This window comes from Lygodium microphyllum, chromosome 23, assembly GCF_053477565.2.
Source record: "Lygodium microphyllum isolate KBCC chromosome 23, Lygodium_microphyllum_v1.1.10, whole genome shotgun sequence".
Taxonomy (NCBI): Eukaryota; Viridiplantae; Streptophyta; class Polypodiopsida; order Schizaeales; family Lygodiaceae; genus Lygodium; species Lygodium microphyllum.
The window spans coordinates 9,486,594-9,504,122 of record NC_141157.1 but is presented as its reverse complement, the minus strand read 5'-3'; positions in this window follow the sequence as shown (position 1 = coordinate 9,504,122).

Below are 17,529 nucleotides of genomic sequence, written 5' to 3'. Positions count from 1 at the left end.
CTCCCCGACCTTTCAGCCTTCCATTGGCACATTCCAGGATTGCATCGGAGCCCTCTCAACATTGCCAAGTACTCTAGAGCACTGCTAAAGACCCCCCAGTCCCCAGGAGCAGCCAACGCAAAATGCGGCGCATTTTTAGGGGATTGGGCTAATCTTCTCCTGGCACTTCCAGCTTCTTCCCTAGCTTCTCGGCATTGTTGGCAACCTTCCCGATCATTGTTGGACTCCTTGGCATTAGTTCTTGACTCTCGGCGATTGATTCGAGTGCTTCCACCTTCAACCATTGTTGTATACACAATCCCAGGACTGTCAAAACAGGACATCACTTGATATTTACTGTTTGATACTTCTTGGCTTTGCTCGTTTGATGCCTATTGATGCCCGGTGATGCCCGAATGTTATGGGATGCTATGTCTATGCTTTGGGACTGATTTGGAGCAGATTTGGGTATCGATTGAGCTTCATTTGACAGTAAATATGTTGTTGTAATACAGTGGGTTGAAGCTCATTTACTTGGTGTATGCATTGGTTCTTGGATCCGGGGTGCTTACAGGAGATTTGAATGATCATACTGTTGTATTTGGAGATTTTTCAATGCTTCTTTTTGGTTCTGGAATGCTTTTGAGCTTGTATTAGGCTCCGCCTTGGTCGTCATTCACTAACATTTTGCTTCAGTTTTGGCATGCTTTGGACCGGTTTATGCCTATTGTCACTGCTTGACATTTAGGCTTCTTGCATTTATGCTTTGGTTAGATATGGATGCCACTTGGTTTGCCCATTCTTGATAGTCACTTGGAGCTTCGTCTTTAGATGTATTTCAGCATTTTGGACCTACTAGGCATTACATTTGGTTGTCAGTTACGTGATATTTGAATGCTTTCAGGCTTATGCTTTATGGGTCTGAGATAGCTTGGGATTTATGCTCCGGATGTACCCTACTGGGATTTGGCATATTTGATGATATGCACTCGATGTATTTGATCATTGCTTGCTCTATTTGCATCTGACTTTACTTTTAGTGGGAGCCTCTTGGCATATTTGGATGTACACACAATTTTACTTACACTTGAGCTTGAGCTTGTGGAACAATTACATGCATTTACTCTCTTGAGAGCTTTATGTCTGCAGTTAGTCTGTAGTGGGCTGATTTGATATGCCTATTGGAGCAGGCACCTATCTCTATCACAGGTTTGTCAGTTTTGTATGCATCTTGGATGGTTATGCATTGAGCTTCTTGTTCTATTAATTGTGCTTGTGCTTGATCTCTTCTCTTACCCCGAGACCCATTACATGCATGACTTCTAGACCTATGAGATGTCTCTTGCCTGACAGGTTATTGGTTTGATAGTTCTTGGTACCTTCTTGCCCCTTGACACTCACTGTTGGATATATCTTGTTACCTGGCAATTGCAGTGACATATGTATCAGTGATTGCTTCACTTTGGGATAGTTTTACATACTATTGTAATTTATTCCAACAAGCTGAAATCTGCAGATTTTGAGCACTTATATGAGGAAAATGCTTACTATTTGATGTTATCTTGGCCATATTTGGTGGATAGGTGGTTCTCTTGGTGAAATCCACTCTTTCAACCAGTTTTAGCACTAGTTTTACTGCATTTTTTGCTAATTACAGGAACTTGCTATTTTACTTTTTTGCTTTGATTTAGGACAGTATGGCTGGTCATCTGAAAGACGCAGCTCTCTTTAACATTGCCAAGTTGGATGGCACCAACTATGGGTATTGGAAGTCCCAAATATGGGAGGTTTTGGTGCAAAAGTTGCAGATTAAACCCTTGTGTTTCAAGGGTATTAAACCCGAGGATATGGATGATGATGTTTGGATGGAAGTTGATGAGCTATGCAAGTCTACCATTATCTTGTCACTCTCAGAAGAGGTCCACCATAATGTTGTTGAAGAAGAGAATTAGAGTGCATGGGATTTATGGGAGAAGATTCAAGAGCTTTATGCACAGCAGAGTCCTGCGTCACAGATGTATTCGCTAAAGCAATTAATGGACCTTCGCATGGAGGGGACATCCCTATCATCTCATTTCAGTCAGTTTCATGATATCATGAAGTATCTATTGTCACAGGGTTTTGAGTTCAAAGACAACTTGCACCCGTTTTTTCTGCTTGGCACCTTGCCTGAATCATGGGATGTCTTCCGTACTGCCATATGCATGAATCAGCTTGATGGGCTGAAAATCAAAGATGTTGAGAGTGCTTTATTGACTGAGGAAATCAACAGGAGAAACAATGATGCTTCCCGCTCTTCACATGCATTGACTATTAGAGGTGGCAGACATGGCAGACATGATAATGATCATAAGGGCAGGGACTCTCGAAAGTCCAAGTCCAAGTCACGTGGCCACAATAAGTCATTATTGTGGGAAAGCATGACATATTAGACCGCAATGCCATAAGATGTGCGATGAGATGATAAGCACAAGGAAAAAGAAAAAGAGAAAGTGCAGGAAAAGTCTTCTGAGCATAGTATTGTACCTGCAGGATATTAAGCCTATTGGCTGTCCATTACCTTCTCATGTGAAGGTTTCACAGGCTGATTTTCCGCAGACAGATGAGCAAAGGGCTAAGATAGCCAAGATTCCCTATGTATCAGCTGTGGGCAGTCTTATGTATGTCATGATAGCCACCCCTCCAGATATTGCCTTTGTAGTTGGTATTGTGGCATGTTATATGGCTACACCTGGCAAGAAACATTGGGATGTTGTGAAGGGTATCATGAGAGGTACCTGAAGGGCACAATAGATATGTGTATTTGCTATGGTAGCCAAGATACAAGAGTCATGGGGTACACTGACTCTGATTATGCAGAACATGCAGATAGTAGGAAGTCCACTTCTGGCTATGTGTTCACTTATGCTGGAGGGGCTATCTCTTGGATGTCTAGGGCGCAGAAGTATATGGATCTTTCTACTACAAAGGCCAAGTATATTGCAACCATAGAGGCTTGCAAGGACGCTATCTAGTTAGGCCGTTTGATTGGAGACCTTAGTATGACAGATGCTATGCCTACACTACATTTGGATTCTATGGGTGGAATTCACTTGGCCAAGAATCCGATCTTCCATGTGAAGACAAAAGATATTGAGGTGAAATATCACTTCATTCGCGAGGTCGTTGAGGACAGGTGTGTTGACCTTGTCAAGATTCCGACTGAGCAAAATCCTATAGACTTGCTCACGAAGAGCCTCATTACAGAGCGCTTTGCCTTCCTCAGGACATTGATAGGCATTGGATGAGATGATGTCTTTTTTTCTCATCATGTTGTACATGTGTACATGTTGTACTGTCTTTTCTTTTCTTTTCTTTCTCACTGGGACAGAGTTGGCTTTAAGTGGGAGGTAGTTGGGGGTAAAGGCGCCTCTGCCTAGCCACCCATGTATTACTACACTGACAGTACCCACCACTGTACACTGCAGGTGGTGGGCACCCGTTACAGTCACTTATTCTTTATTCTTTTAGTGACAGTTTGAATAAAGGAAGGCCCGGCCACATATTGTGGTTGTTGGGAGTTCCCACTTTGAGTTTCACTCTCTCTCTTGCTCTTACTCTCCATCCGCTATAGCTCTCACCGCCAAGCTTTTTTCTCCCGGGTTCCACTTCCCTTTCACACAATATCCATAGGTGGTGCATATTTTAGTAGGGTTACAAACTTTGAGTAGTAGGCTTTCAAGATTAATTCCAGCTGCTTTAGCTTGAAGAATTCATTTATTCTCAACGTTTGGTAGGTTGGCAGAAGGTATCGTCCACGTACAACATCTTTCAATTGAGCCCAAGTGACAACAGCTTCAAAGATACCTCGATCTTTGCACCATTGCTTCCACCATATCCGAGCTTGCTGACCAACTAACTTAAGTTTGGCTATCATTGCTTGATTGGGAGAAGCAGTTTCCAAGGCAGAGAAATGATCATTCATCGACTCAATCTATATCTCTGCCTCCATTGCGACGTCTATCCCTTTTCCACCAAACTCGGGTGCCTTAATTTACTTGAGAAGGAATTTCTTCTCTTACATGCCAACATTCGTGGGTGCAGAAGGTGCTTGATAATCAAGTCATACCACTTAGGTTATTTTGTTTAGGATATGTTTATGAACCATACATTAATCAATCACGTATCATTACAAAGTTTTGTACTGATACCAATCATAACATGCCCGCCTATCGATTTTCCGGGCATGTTTTTAGTGATCCATCGAGAGATGAATCTAAGTGTCACTGCTTGGCACTCCCATGAAATGTTACGGGGTTTGTCACCTAGGGTTTTTCGAGTTTGCCTCCGCAACGGAACGTTTGGGGCTGAACCCACTAGGATCGACCTAAAACTTGGGTCCCTAGTGGTCAAGGTCTGCTAATAGTATTCTAGCATCAGGTCCTTGACATCCTACTTTATGCAGAGATACCCAAGTCGAAGCAGATCCATGCCACACTTGGTTCAAAGAGAATGGGAAACAAGAGGGATGTGTCGCTCAACCTCCCTACCCATAGGCCATAGTCCCATTCCAGTCCCCTAAAACAGCATGAATCGGGGTTCTAACCTAATAATACCTAAGGGTCAAACAACAGTAAAACCTTTTGAGAAGCCTCCTAGTTTTCAGGGACCACCCTGCCATAGGACAAACCCATCGAGGGTTCCACCTACCTGCTTCCCTCAACAGTAGGCTTTCTTTAGTTATTTAATTAGGTCATATCACATTTATGTGTGACATTTAAAATTAGCTTCCTTAATTAAGCCTTTTAGGAAACATGATTCGTTCGAGTAATTTATAGCACTAATTGAAAAATAGAGCAAACAGTCATTTTGACAAACAAGTTCCTTAACTTATCTCCAAGTTAATCTTTGTCTCCTTCCCATATAGGAAAAATTATATATGCCTTCTTCCGTGCAGAAGTAACTGGTCCAAATCACATTGCACCATAATTTCCATCCTTTATCTAGAATAGGATCTTCCAACAACCACAGACGTTAGGGCCACGAGGATCCTCAACTCCGTTTTAGACTTGGCAAGGGGTGTCTAGAGCTCCACCTAACCCACAAGCTTCCTATGAGTGAAACATCATTTCCGTGGTTGGCCTTTTCACCACTCGACCTTCGCCCCATGAATCGAGCAGAGCCCTTTTCGGGTTAATTCGCAGTGCGATCTTAGAGATGATCCACCCGTGCAAAGAACCTTTCCTTAATTAAATCCTTTAAGAATCAAGAACAAATAAGGCATTTAGCCCTTTTATCATCTTTCAAAAAACATTCCTTTATTCCCATGGCAACTTGTCATCACAGACCCCTGCCATGCATTTACCATCAATTCACAAGCACTTGGAATAATCACCCAAACCACAATCCAACAATCAATTGATTGTAAAATCATTTAGGGTGTTTTTCGATCAACCAACAAAAACAATGCTACGCTTTTCCAAACATTGCAAGATTAATTGCAATAACCTTTCCATCGCATATTTACTCTCCCCCTTTGGGATCAAAGAGCGATACTAGATAGAATTTTAACTTCACTTTATCTTCCTTTCCCCTAAGGCAAAGAATGAGAGACAAATTTGCAACGATGCAAGACTATCTTCCAATGTAAAATAATCCCTGAATTATTGTACGAGTTGTAATCAACTCATGATTTGGCAACACAAGGTAAACTCTTCAACCCTTATTTAATATGAAACTTTCATGGGAAGGATGCAAGACTTTTAATGCAAGATAATTTCATGTACCATTGGTGTATGTTTCATATAATCTTCCTCATGCATGTACCGTCTGTGTGCATAACCCTCAAGGTAACCTTATATGTGTTTTATGCTATGTATGATTTTGTCGCGTAGCACCAGGATGCAATGATTGTATTTGGGTACAAGGATTTGTGTGAACCTCAATACACCATATGTATAAATCTATGCAAGGTCATCTATGGTTGCAGAAAGAATTAACCTATGATCCCGTATGAGTTCATTAACTATTGAAAAGTGAATTCAAGCTACTTGTTAAAATGAATTCAAGTACATGCTGTAGCGATATAACCTGTATCTCAATGAATAGCAGAGATGGAAATTAGTACATGGCCCAACATTGCATTCGTATTGATGATAATGCCCTGATCGGTGGCTCCACTATTGGATGCGGGATTTCCATTGGTGCGTGTCACCCTCCATTTTGGGGCCATACTTTGAGCTTATAAATCTCTCTCTCTCTCTCTCTCTCTCTCTCTCTCTCTCTCTCTCTCTCTCTCTCTCTCTCTCTCTCTCTCTCTCTCTCTCTCTCTCTCTCTCTCTCTCTCTCTTGTCGGAGAGATGGCGTGCGGGGGTGACTCTCCTCTATTGCGAAGGGGGTTAAACTTGTGGGAAAAAGGGAATAAGTTTGCGGGGGAAGGAAAAGAGCGTGTGGTCACTCTCTAAGGAGGGGAAGAGAAGAAGGCCCCTTGGAATGTTCCTTCTCTCTCTCTCTCACTCACCCTCTCTCTCCCTCTCTCTTTCTGTCACCCTCTTTCTCTCTCTCCCTCTCTCTCCCTCTTTCTCCCTCTCTCTCCCTCTCTATCATCCTCTCTCTCCCTTTCTTTCTCTTGGCAGCAAGGGGGGAAAAGGAAGTAGTATCTCCCTTTTCTTTTCCTCTTTACGATAGGGCGGGGGGGGGGGGGGGGGGAACATGGTGTTGCATGATGGTGATGACTGGCCGTCATGCTCTAAGGGAGGGGGGGTAGGAGGCCACGTGGCCTCCCCCTTACCTTCGTCATCATCTCCATCTTCATCCTCATTGATCTCGTCATCTCCTTTCAATGTAAAATAATCCTCGAATTATTGTAGGAGTTGTAATCAACTCATGGTTTGGTAGCACAAGGTAAACTCTTCAACCCTTATTTAATATGAAACTTTCATGGGAAGGATGCAAGACTTTTAATGTAAGATTATTTCATGTACCATTGGTGTATGTTTCATATAATCTTCCCCATGCATGTACCGTCTGTGTGCATAACCCTCAAGGTAACCTTATATGTGTTTCATGCTACGTATGATTTTGTCGCATAGCACCAGGATGCAATTATTGTATTTGGGTACAAGGATTTGTGAGAACCTCAATGCGCCATATGTATAAATCTATGCAAGGTCATCTATGGTTGCAGAAAGAATTAACCTATGATCCCTTATGAGTTCGTTAACTATTGAAAAGTGAATTCAAGCTACTTGTTAAAATGAATTCAAGCGCATGCCGTAGCGATATAACCTATGTCTCAATGAATAGCGAAGATGGCAATTAGTACCTGGGTATTCGAAGATGACTTAACCATACCCAACGTTGCATTCGTATTGATGGTAACGCCCTGTCCGTTGGCTCCACTGTTGGACGTGGGATTTCCATTGGTGCGTGCCACCCTTCATTTTGGGGTCATACTTTGAGCTTATAAATCTCTCTCTCTCTCTTTCTCTGTTGGAGAGATGGTGTGCCGATGTGACTCTCCTCTATTGAGAAGGGGGTTAAACGTGCGGGAAAAAGGGAATAAGCTTGCGGGGGAAGGGAAAGAGCGTGTGGTCACCCTCTAAGGAGGGGAAGAGAAGAAGGTCCCTTGGAATGTTCCTTCTCTCTTCTCCTCTCTCTTTCTGTAACCCTATCTCTCTCTCTCTCTCTCTCTCTCTCTCTCTCTCTCTCTCTCTCTCTCTCTCTCTCTCTCTCTCTCTCTAGGCAGCAAGGGGGGGGGGGGAAAGGAAGTAGTATCTCCCTTTTCTTTTCCTCTTTACAATTGGGGGGGGGGGGGGGGGGGATGTGGTGTTGCATGGTGGCGATGACTGGCCGTCATGCTCTAAGGGAGGGGGAGGTAGTAGGCCACGTGGCCTCCCAAGCTCTTACCTTCATCGTCATCTCCGTCTTTGTCCTCATCGACCTTGCCATTTTCGCCTTCCCTCTCCGATGTCACCTGCTTCCTCCATGTCGCCTCCTTCCTTCTCCACGTCATCGACCACTTCTTCTTCTTCTTCCACATCGCCTACTCCTTCTCTCTCCACATCATCACTGTCATCGCCGTCGTTGCCTTCTCCCTCCCCCTCACGTCATCTGTGTCATCATTGTCATCTCCTTCTTTCCCTCCCGCCACCTATCTAGTGTCAACAAGGGGGGGGGGGGGGATATATAAAAAATTTTCAATTTAATTTTTATTGATTAAGGGGGGAAGGGGGGTTTCTATGGGGCCGCAGGCAGGGAGAATATTACAGAAAGATATACAAGGATAAGGCAGATATATAGTTAAGCTCTTTATATTTCTTCTTACATATCAAGGAAGGAGATCTTAAGAGATTACTAAGGATAGGATAATATAGGCATCATTCCATGGCATTAAACCACTATTCATGTATGGAAGTTTGATAGTGCTACTACGAATCACAATTGTGTGTATGATGAGAAAAGGACTCCCAAGAGCTTATATCAAGTAAAAAGTTGTATTCTTCATATCCTCTGTAGTATCCTGCACACATAAGATCCTTTGACTTCTGAAGTGGATATTATGCAAAATGTCATTAATACTTTTAACTGTCACTAGGTTAATCTTTTAAATATTTTAATCAAGGAGGAGGCTTACTAGTAGTATTAGGATTGTTTGAATTATTGTTTTTGTTTCCGAAAAATCAAAACGCTTTTTAAAAAAAAATCATAATATATTACCCTTGTCTTATCTATTAGTGCTTGTAAAAAGGTTAATATTACAACATAGTAAAACGAAGATATTCTATTTTCAAGTGCCAAGATCAAGGCAAATCTTCACTTTCTATTCTATTAGCTTGAGGTCCTTAGTATATCTCTCCCTACTAGTTGTGTTAACACCATGAGTCTCTTTTAACAAATTTTTAATGAATCAAATTGATGAGTCTCTTTTAACCATTTTTTAAGTAATAAAAGAAGAAGCTTGCATTTAGTTGAAATAAAATATTACCAAATTGATGACTTGGGGGACGAGGTAAAGATACAACTTGGATGTCTCAACCCACTTGAACTTGCTAGAAATTGATGAGTTGATCTTCTTTTAGGTCCATGAAGGTCCATATCTCTGTAGCTAAGTCGTCAAATAAGTGGCGTTGATTCTCTAGGAAGAGAGTATTTTGATTGTTGATCACCTTCTCAAGGGTTTGTGAAAGGAGACTAAGGAAGACTAAAGCAGACTAGTGGTAATAATTGGATGTGATTTTGATGATAAAATTTATGGCATAATATAATGTTCTCTAAGAGCTAAGAAACAAAGAGAAGAGGAAAGAACAATGGTTCAAATGATGGTAAACAAAAAATAAATATGATTTTGGTAGGAAAATGTGATAACAAAATATCTAACCATTCAAAAAGAAAGAATAATGATCGAACAGTAATCCTTGACATGAGTTAACGTCCCTAGGTATTTAATAGCCAACCTTTTAAACGAATAATATATCCCCTCATTGATCATGTTTAAATGATCAAATTTAGAGGGTTCGTTCTTTTAAAACCTCAACTAATTAGCAACTTAATAGCCAACCTTTTAAATGAATAATATATTATATCATTAATCACGTTTAGATTATCAAATTTAGAGGGTGAATTCATCCTTCTAAAACCTTAGTTAATTAGCAACTTAATTATTTTTTACAAGTGTTGTTTTTAAAATGTTTTTAGCTCAATGATATTTTTTAATATAAAGCATTTTATCCTCATTTTTCCATGCTTCCTTAACAAGTCTTCTTTCATTGGTCTCATATGTATACTCTAGTTTAAACACTCACTGGTCCCATAAGTCATTGACTATGATGTTGCATGCACCTTTATATATATGTGTATATATATATATATAACATTTTATCCTCGTTTTTCCATGCTTCCTTAACAAGTCTTCTTTCATTGGTCTCATATGTATACTCTAGTTTAAACACTCACTGGTCCCATAAGTCATTGACTATGATGTTGCATACACCTTTATATATATGTGTATATATATATATAAAACATTTTATCCTCATTTTTCCATGCTTCCTTAACAAGTCTTCTTTCATTGGTCTCATATGTATACTCTAGTTTAAACACTCACTGGTCCCATAAGTCATTGACTATGATGTTGCATACACCTTTATATATATATATATAAATATAACATTTAATGTGAAGCAAATTGCAAAAGTGAATATAAAAACATCTGAAGTTTAAGGATGTGCATCTCAATATTAAAAGAAAATCCATTTTAGTCATGATTTAATGGAATGCAAAGAAAACTAAACTATCTTTCAAGTTCAAATAGAAAGCTTTTTTGTACAACATACCAAACACATACATGTGCACACGCACACACATGTTCATTCATTCATATTCTCTCTCTCTCTCTCTCTCTCTCTCTCTATATATATATATATATATATATATATATATATATATATATATATATATATATATATATGTGTGCAAGCATGCACATGTGCGTGTATGTGTGTACTACTCAGTAAAAACTTTTTTCTTATCCAATGGAAAAAAGGAGGCTTAACCCCAACCGGTTTTGGGAGGGAAATAGCCGGTTTTATAACTAAAATGTTAAAAAAATAGCTGACAAAATGAGCTTCAATTTCAACCGGTTTTTAAAGAATCTTGCCCGGGAAAAATACACCAAAGGAAGGTTTTTGGTGAGCACTAATGTGTGTTTGTTCGTGGACAAGCGCGTGTGTGTTTTTTGGGGGGTGGGCTTGTGGGTGTATATGGACACGCTGCACGCACACATGTCGGCAAAGGCAACGCCTAAATTGACTACAAAGTATGTCAGCACATACCCTCTTTATGGTAAGGAGCATATTCCAGACCTTTTGTCATTGTCGGCAAGGCGAAAACTATACAGCGAGATCGAGACCATCCTTTCAACGTAATCATTACACCAAAAACGAGAGAATTTCCCAAGCAACAAAAAAGAAATTGGTCGATGTGATTCGAGATCATCACCTGCATTTTCCATACAAGAACATCTAATTACATAAAACTAGGATAACGGAAAATATTCACTCGACTGTCTATCTAGCTAGCTATACACACAGCATTCAGGGGCCAGGGAGAGGAGGGTCGGTTGATGTAACTCCCACTAGACTTTCTGTCGTTGCCCAACACCATCATACGCGTCATCCCTGGCCTTTGCAAAGAAATCATGCTGTAATCATTTGTGTTGCAATCTCTGATGATCGACTCTCTCTCTCTCTCTCATATGGGTGGGGGGGGGACTCCAGTCCACATTAGCGTATCGAGTAAGCAACCCAGTCCCTGGTCCGTGTACGTCTCCACACACATGGGCAAAATACCGTCCTTCCGCCACGTGTCCCTGTCTCTTTCTTCTGTGAGGTAAAAGATTCGAGCCTTTTAGGTGGGTAGGACCTCCTCCCTTCCCTGTTTGCCTTAATTTAAATAAACATCTGTACCACATATTATTAGATAGTAGAGGCAGAGGTTCTTGGGAGTTGGGGCTGTAACTTCAACACTGTGGGACCTGGGTCGTAACATTCATCAGCAAAGCGAGATGAAGCAATAAACAAACCAAAACTATTTAAAGTGGTCATTCGTGGTTATCGCTAGGTGGCATGGCGCAATGACCCACTCATAAAGCCCAACTCAAAAAGGCCACTAATTGAACCCATGGCACATTGAAGCTTTAGGAACCGTAAATTCCCAAAGTTTAAATGCGTTCACAAGAATACAACCAAGGGTTGGACTACCCTTTCACATCCTAAATGCTATCACAAAAATTTTAATCAAACATCAGAGTGTCCTAGGATAATGTTAATGTAGCCATGTTAACAATAGCATGTTCATAACATCGAGTATTTGCATTAGACATTCATATTAATAACCTTAGTATTCACCAATATGAATGTAGTTAACCTCATTGACATGCTATGTTTTTAATATTATGTTAAAAAAGTAACGAACAGATATGCATATCATCCTCTTAAGGATCCATCTCAAAAGACTATTGCTAAGAAGGTTGCTCACAGTCCTAAAGCTGCTATATGACTACATGTCCTTTTAAAGGAGGAAGTGAACTCCCTATATGAATTGGTGAATTCATACTTGCAACTCTTTCCCAAGAGACATCTACAAAAGATGATGGGCATTTTTGCATGCCCTCCTAATAATTATAGCCTCAATAACATTCCAAACCTTTCCAGTTTCATCATCCAAAAAAGTAGTTATATCCCAAGAATGTATTAGTTGTCATGTGAACTTGTCACAAAGACCCCTTTCCTCATATAGTCTGATATGTTTTATTACAATATTTTGGTAATGATGTGCGTGAACATACTTAGGACTACTAAGGTACCTTTTTTCCCTTCATTAGCTCTAAGGGTGCATGTTAGCAGTCATGTGTGTCTTGCATGGTGATCTCCTACCTGTGAGCACGACAAGGACATTAGGAGCTCTGACATTGTCTTTGTCTGTCATTTTAAGCACTTTAGACACTTTAGATGGAGGGCACATTAGTGCATTTCTTTTTGTGCACTTTTGGCTATTTTTAAGGGGTTTGACCACATTTAGGATTTTCTCTCTTTTTTGATTATATATAGTTAACTTGCCCTGCTACTTTTATTATCCATCATTGATCCTTGGTGATCACCCAGCCTTCCTTATTCTCTCATCCCCCCCTGCGACCATCAGGCATCCAGACTGACACTTAGAGTTGTGTGTTAGGGCTGAGCATGGTAGCATTGTACATTCAACCATTGTAGTCACATTGTTACTTCTCTCTTACGTCCTCTTTGTCTCCTTCTTCTCTCCGTGTTCATTTTCCTCTTTTCTGTTGTGCACTCTCACATGGTATCCAAGGCCATGCATGGGAGCTAGAGATATCAAAGAGGATCATGCTGTTTGCGACAAAACCAATTGGGTGCCATCCACACATGTTGTAGTCCTTGCGTTTGACATCAAACAATGCAAGGCAGCCTATTTCCAACCCCTACATTTAGCATCAACATTTTGTGTAGGGGTTGGAAATAGGCCGCCTTGCATTGTTTGATGTCAAACGCAAAGAGTATTTAGTGATGGGTTGGAAATAGGTTGCCTTGCATTGTTGGAAATAGGCCCAAAGAGTATTTAGTGATGGGTGGCATTACAATAACTTGGGTAGCTTGTTAAGAGGTCACTAGATTTGCATTTTTAGTAGAGCAGTCACTCTTCATATGTGGGTGTGGCATCAACACAACATGGGCGACCTATTTTCAGGTAGGTGCACTACTATCATGTTTGTGTTTTGATCCTACAGAGCAATCTCCAGGTTGAGTAGTCCATTTCTCAATTGGATAGATTGTTTTCTATCATGGCTAGACTAGGTGGACATATTACAGACCTAGGTGGTCTACATCAAGCCTAGACAACAGCTTCTTGGATAGATAAGTGGGAAATTTTCTATTGTGTTTCACACTAGATCTATCCTTTTGATTTGGATGACATCATATTTCATTTGGGCAGCCTCCATAACAAGCCCACATGAGAGCATATATGCATTTACTACAAGGACTTGTTTTTCGCGCACTCGTGGTCCTTGATCAACCCCTAGATTGGATGTGTTTACAAGCCCCTGGATTGGCTGTGTTTACAAGTTGAAGATCTACTTTCCTCTTTCTCTACTCGGCATTTTATGTTCCCTTTGGCATCGGATACTCCCTATCTACCTTGTCTTAGTCAAATTTCTTCTATATCATGGCATGACAAACCTTGATAACGTTGAGGAGGACAACTCTTATTAGTCACCTTTGTTCTAGTGGCAACATATATTTTTTCTTTTCTTGTAGGTACTTTATTGAAGGACATCTATGGCCAATGGGTATGCTATGGGGGATTGTGTGGTTTGGGATTATCCAGATCGACAAACACATTATTGCTCTTTCCCGTTATATTCTTCCAGTGCTTCTAGTTCCCGATTGGCATTGATGGCATCTCTTGAGCAAGTGCTAGTCCTACCCTCTCTCTCTACATCTAACAAGCCAGATGGGATGAACTACCCTCTATGTTCATGCTACATGGAACGTCTCCTCGATGATTGTGTTTGGGATTTTGTTATAGCCCCTATACCCTGACGTACTATTGATCCTCATAATGGTGTGACCATGGATTTGGTAGCTTCATGGGATCGATTGAATGCCAAAGCTTGCTCTTCTCTCCTTTTGAGTCGTACAAATTCTATGCGTGTGCATGTTCAACATCTCCACATTGTTGTAAAGATTTGGTGGAGATTGGTATCTCACTTCTGGATATAGACATTTGGGCATCACTTTATCTCTTGAGTTGAAGCTACGACAACTCTCTATCATTGTAGATTTCCCTATGATGAGGGATCACATCCATAGGATGGAGGAGTTTAAGGGGGAGTTTAGAATAAGCTTTCATTCCTTAGTACATACATTTCTTCGAAGGACCTAGCTGTGACACTTCTCTCACATCTTCCACCACAGACATATGATATCTTCTACACTAATCTTCCCACTTTTGATAGCCAAGAGACTCTCACTTAGGAGGATCTAGTTCCATTAGTGCTTGAGCATGATGCACATCATAATGAGACATATTCTTATAGATCCCATGCACATGGTTATGCTTATGTAACTTTATCTACAGTATTGGACAAGCCAAGCAGAAGAAAGGAAAGATGGTAGAAGTTGGAGTCATCTTCCAATTTTGATATATATTTTGTGGGGAAGCGTAGAGGATATCCCATGTGTCCTCATTGTGGAAAGACCTCACCTTGAGGAGAAGTGTTGGAGGATATACCCTCACCTTCGTCTAGAATCAAAGGGTGGATCCACATTCGAGCTTTCGTCTAGTTCTATTTCATCACATGCTATTTCCATTGAATTAGTGTTTCTACACATTTATCAGGTGGAGGAGCCTTCTTTGCCAGTGTCTTCCTCTGCGCAACCTTCTTTGACTGTCTTTTTCTCTGAGTAGCCTTGGCTCATTGCTAGTGGTGCCTCGAGTCCTATGACTCCCCCATGTGATTTTGTTACAAGTTCTTCGTTTGTCCAAGGGTATTGTCATTATTAGTGACAATTCTTCAGTGCCTATTAGTGGTGTTGGCACCTTGCCCCTATTGTCAGACCATCCATTGAGCTCCATTTTTAGGTCCTACATGTTCTTGACTTGGTCTTCCCTCTCTTCTCAATTCATGGTCTTCGTAGTCTCAGGACCCATGTTGTCTACACCAAGCTAGCCACTTTTGTTGAGGATTCTTCTATAGGAGCCACTTTTGTGATAGGTTGTAAGAGAGGGGGATATGTATGCTCCATTCCCCTTCCATTGTGTAGAGCCCTTTGAGGTAGTTTTCTATTGCTAGACCCGTTCTCAATTGTGCACCATTTATCCCATAGGTTCCATCCCATTCCCCACAATCTCCTCCTCTGGTTCCCTTATATCTCCCATTCCTTTTTGAGGGGGTTGATATTGGTGATGTGGCTATGGATTTCTTGGCCCTTTTTGTTTGAGATGGGGATTCCCAAGACCCTGAGGAGTTTTTTCAGGGTTTCAAGTTTACTTCGAGCCTTTTTTCATGTGGCTATCCCTTTTCTTCATCATGGAGCCACCATTCCCTACAACTTGGCCCTTGGTAGCTAGTGTTTTTATGTAGCTTATGGTGCCTTCGATAGTTCCTTTGCTATCATCTTATAGTTGGGTTAGAGCCTTGGCTCACACATCCACGACTAGAGTTTTCAAGAGTGATCCATTCCAGGCCTCTCCATTTCCATTTCCCTTTGGTGGCCTTCCAATGATTAGATGTTTATATGGAGTAGAGGTCTTGCTCCTTGGCTTGCTTTTTCATCGATAAACAACATTGCCATTGGCACTCTTCCGGTAAACCTTGGATCCGCATTTCCTTTGGCCTTCTGCCACATCTAAGATCTAAGAAGGTGTGTTAGCTATCATGTGTGACGTGTGGTTGTCTCTTGTCTATGAGCCTCAATCTAAGCCAAACAAGGACATTAGGAGCATTGACATAATCATCTTTGTCTGTCATTTTATGTGTTTTAGATGCTTTAGATGGACGATGCATTAGTGCATTTCCTTTTGCGTACTTTTTAGCTATTTTTAAGGGTTTAGCCACATTTAGGATTTTTTCTCTTTTTCACCTATATAAAGATAGCCTACCCTCCCACTTTTATTATCCATCATTGATCCTTGGTGATTAGCATGCCTTTCTCATTCTCCCATCCCCTTGCTTCCATCTGGTACCCACTTTGACATGTAGAGTTGTGTGTTGGGGTTGACCATTGCAACCTTGTATCTTCAACCATTGCTATGACATTATTCATTCTCTCTCATGCATACTCTTTTTCTCCTTCTTCTCTTCATTTTCACTTTCCTCTTTCTATTGTGCACTCTCATAGTGCACCTATAAGAATTAATCTATCTAATGTGTGTTCTATTTAAAAATACCTTTTCCTTACATGCTACAAGGCCATAAAATGACCCCTTTTACTTTACTAAACTTAAAGATTTTTTTAAAATTATAATTTAAAAATCCCTTTTGTAACATAATCTTGTAAATTTTACTAAATAAAATACTCTTTCTTTTGGACTCACATGGCATATTACATGTTTTATAAGGTGCACCCCCCAAGTTCATTAAGAGGTTATTTTTTCTCGTTTGTATATATGCAAATTTACGATTAGGAAAAACAAAAACTTATTGATCTTCTACATTGATATTCCTTAATATACATTGTGTTGTGTGCTCTCAAGGTTGCTGGCTACATGTTTTGTAATCTTTCACTATTAGATATGACTTCATCTTCTTACGTAGAGCTATGAGCAACCTCCACTTTATCTGATTCAACAAGCAAGTACAAGTTAACTAATACTATTAGATGGTCTATAGGACTTGTGTCATCAAAATTTTTATTCACATTAATTCCAAGCTCTATTTGCACTAGTATCAAAATTGCATATGCTATTTTCTCCTTTTGTATACATTTTTTATTATATTCATTTTCAACTAAGACCTTTTAAAGTCTACTTTGTATTGTGATATATAGCACATGATGATTTTGTATTTATTTTCCTTAATATATGTATTATGTATGTTGGACACGTTGATAATGAGTTGGATGGAACTAACTATCCATTATGGGTGTATATGATGCAATATGTAATGGTTGTAATATTGTGCAAGGAAGTTATATATCATATTATGATTTTGGAAACTACAAGTGCAACAAAAACAAGCAACATTGAGGATATTATAGGTTCAAGTTCCACTACAATTAATGCTAACATACCACTATCTACTATCAATAAGCAAATATATTTGGGATGGTAGAGATGCAAAGTCTCATGACTTGATTGAATTATCTTTTAAATGTTCATGTTTCATGATCCCACACATTCACCTCTATAAGAAGCTCAAACTTGGTTTGGGATATACACTTGTGCATTTGTATCAATAATAATAAAATGATCACTTGTGCTGCTCACTTTTCTAAGCAATTAGGGTCAACATGTGGATGAAGATGTCTTTATGGAAATGTTTAAAACAAAGAT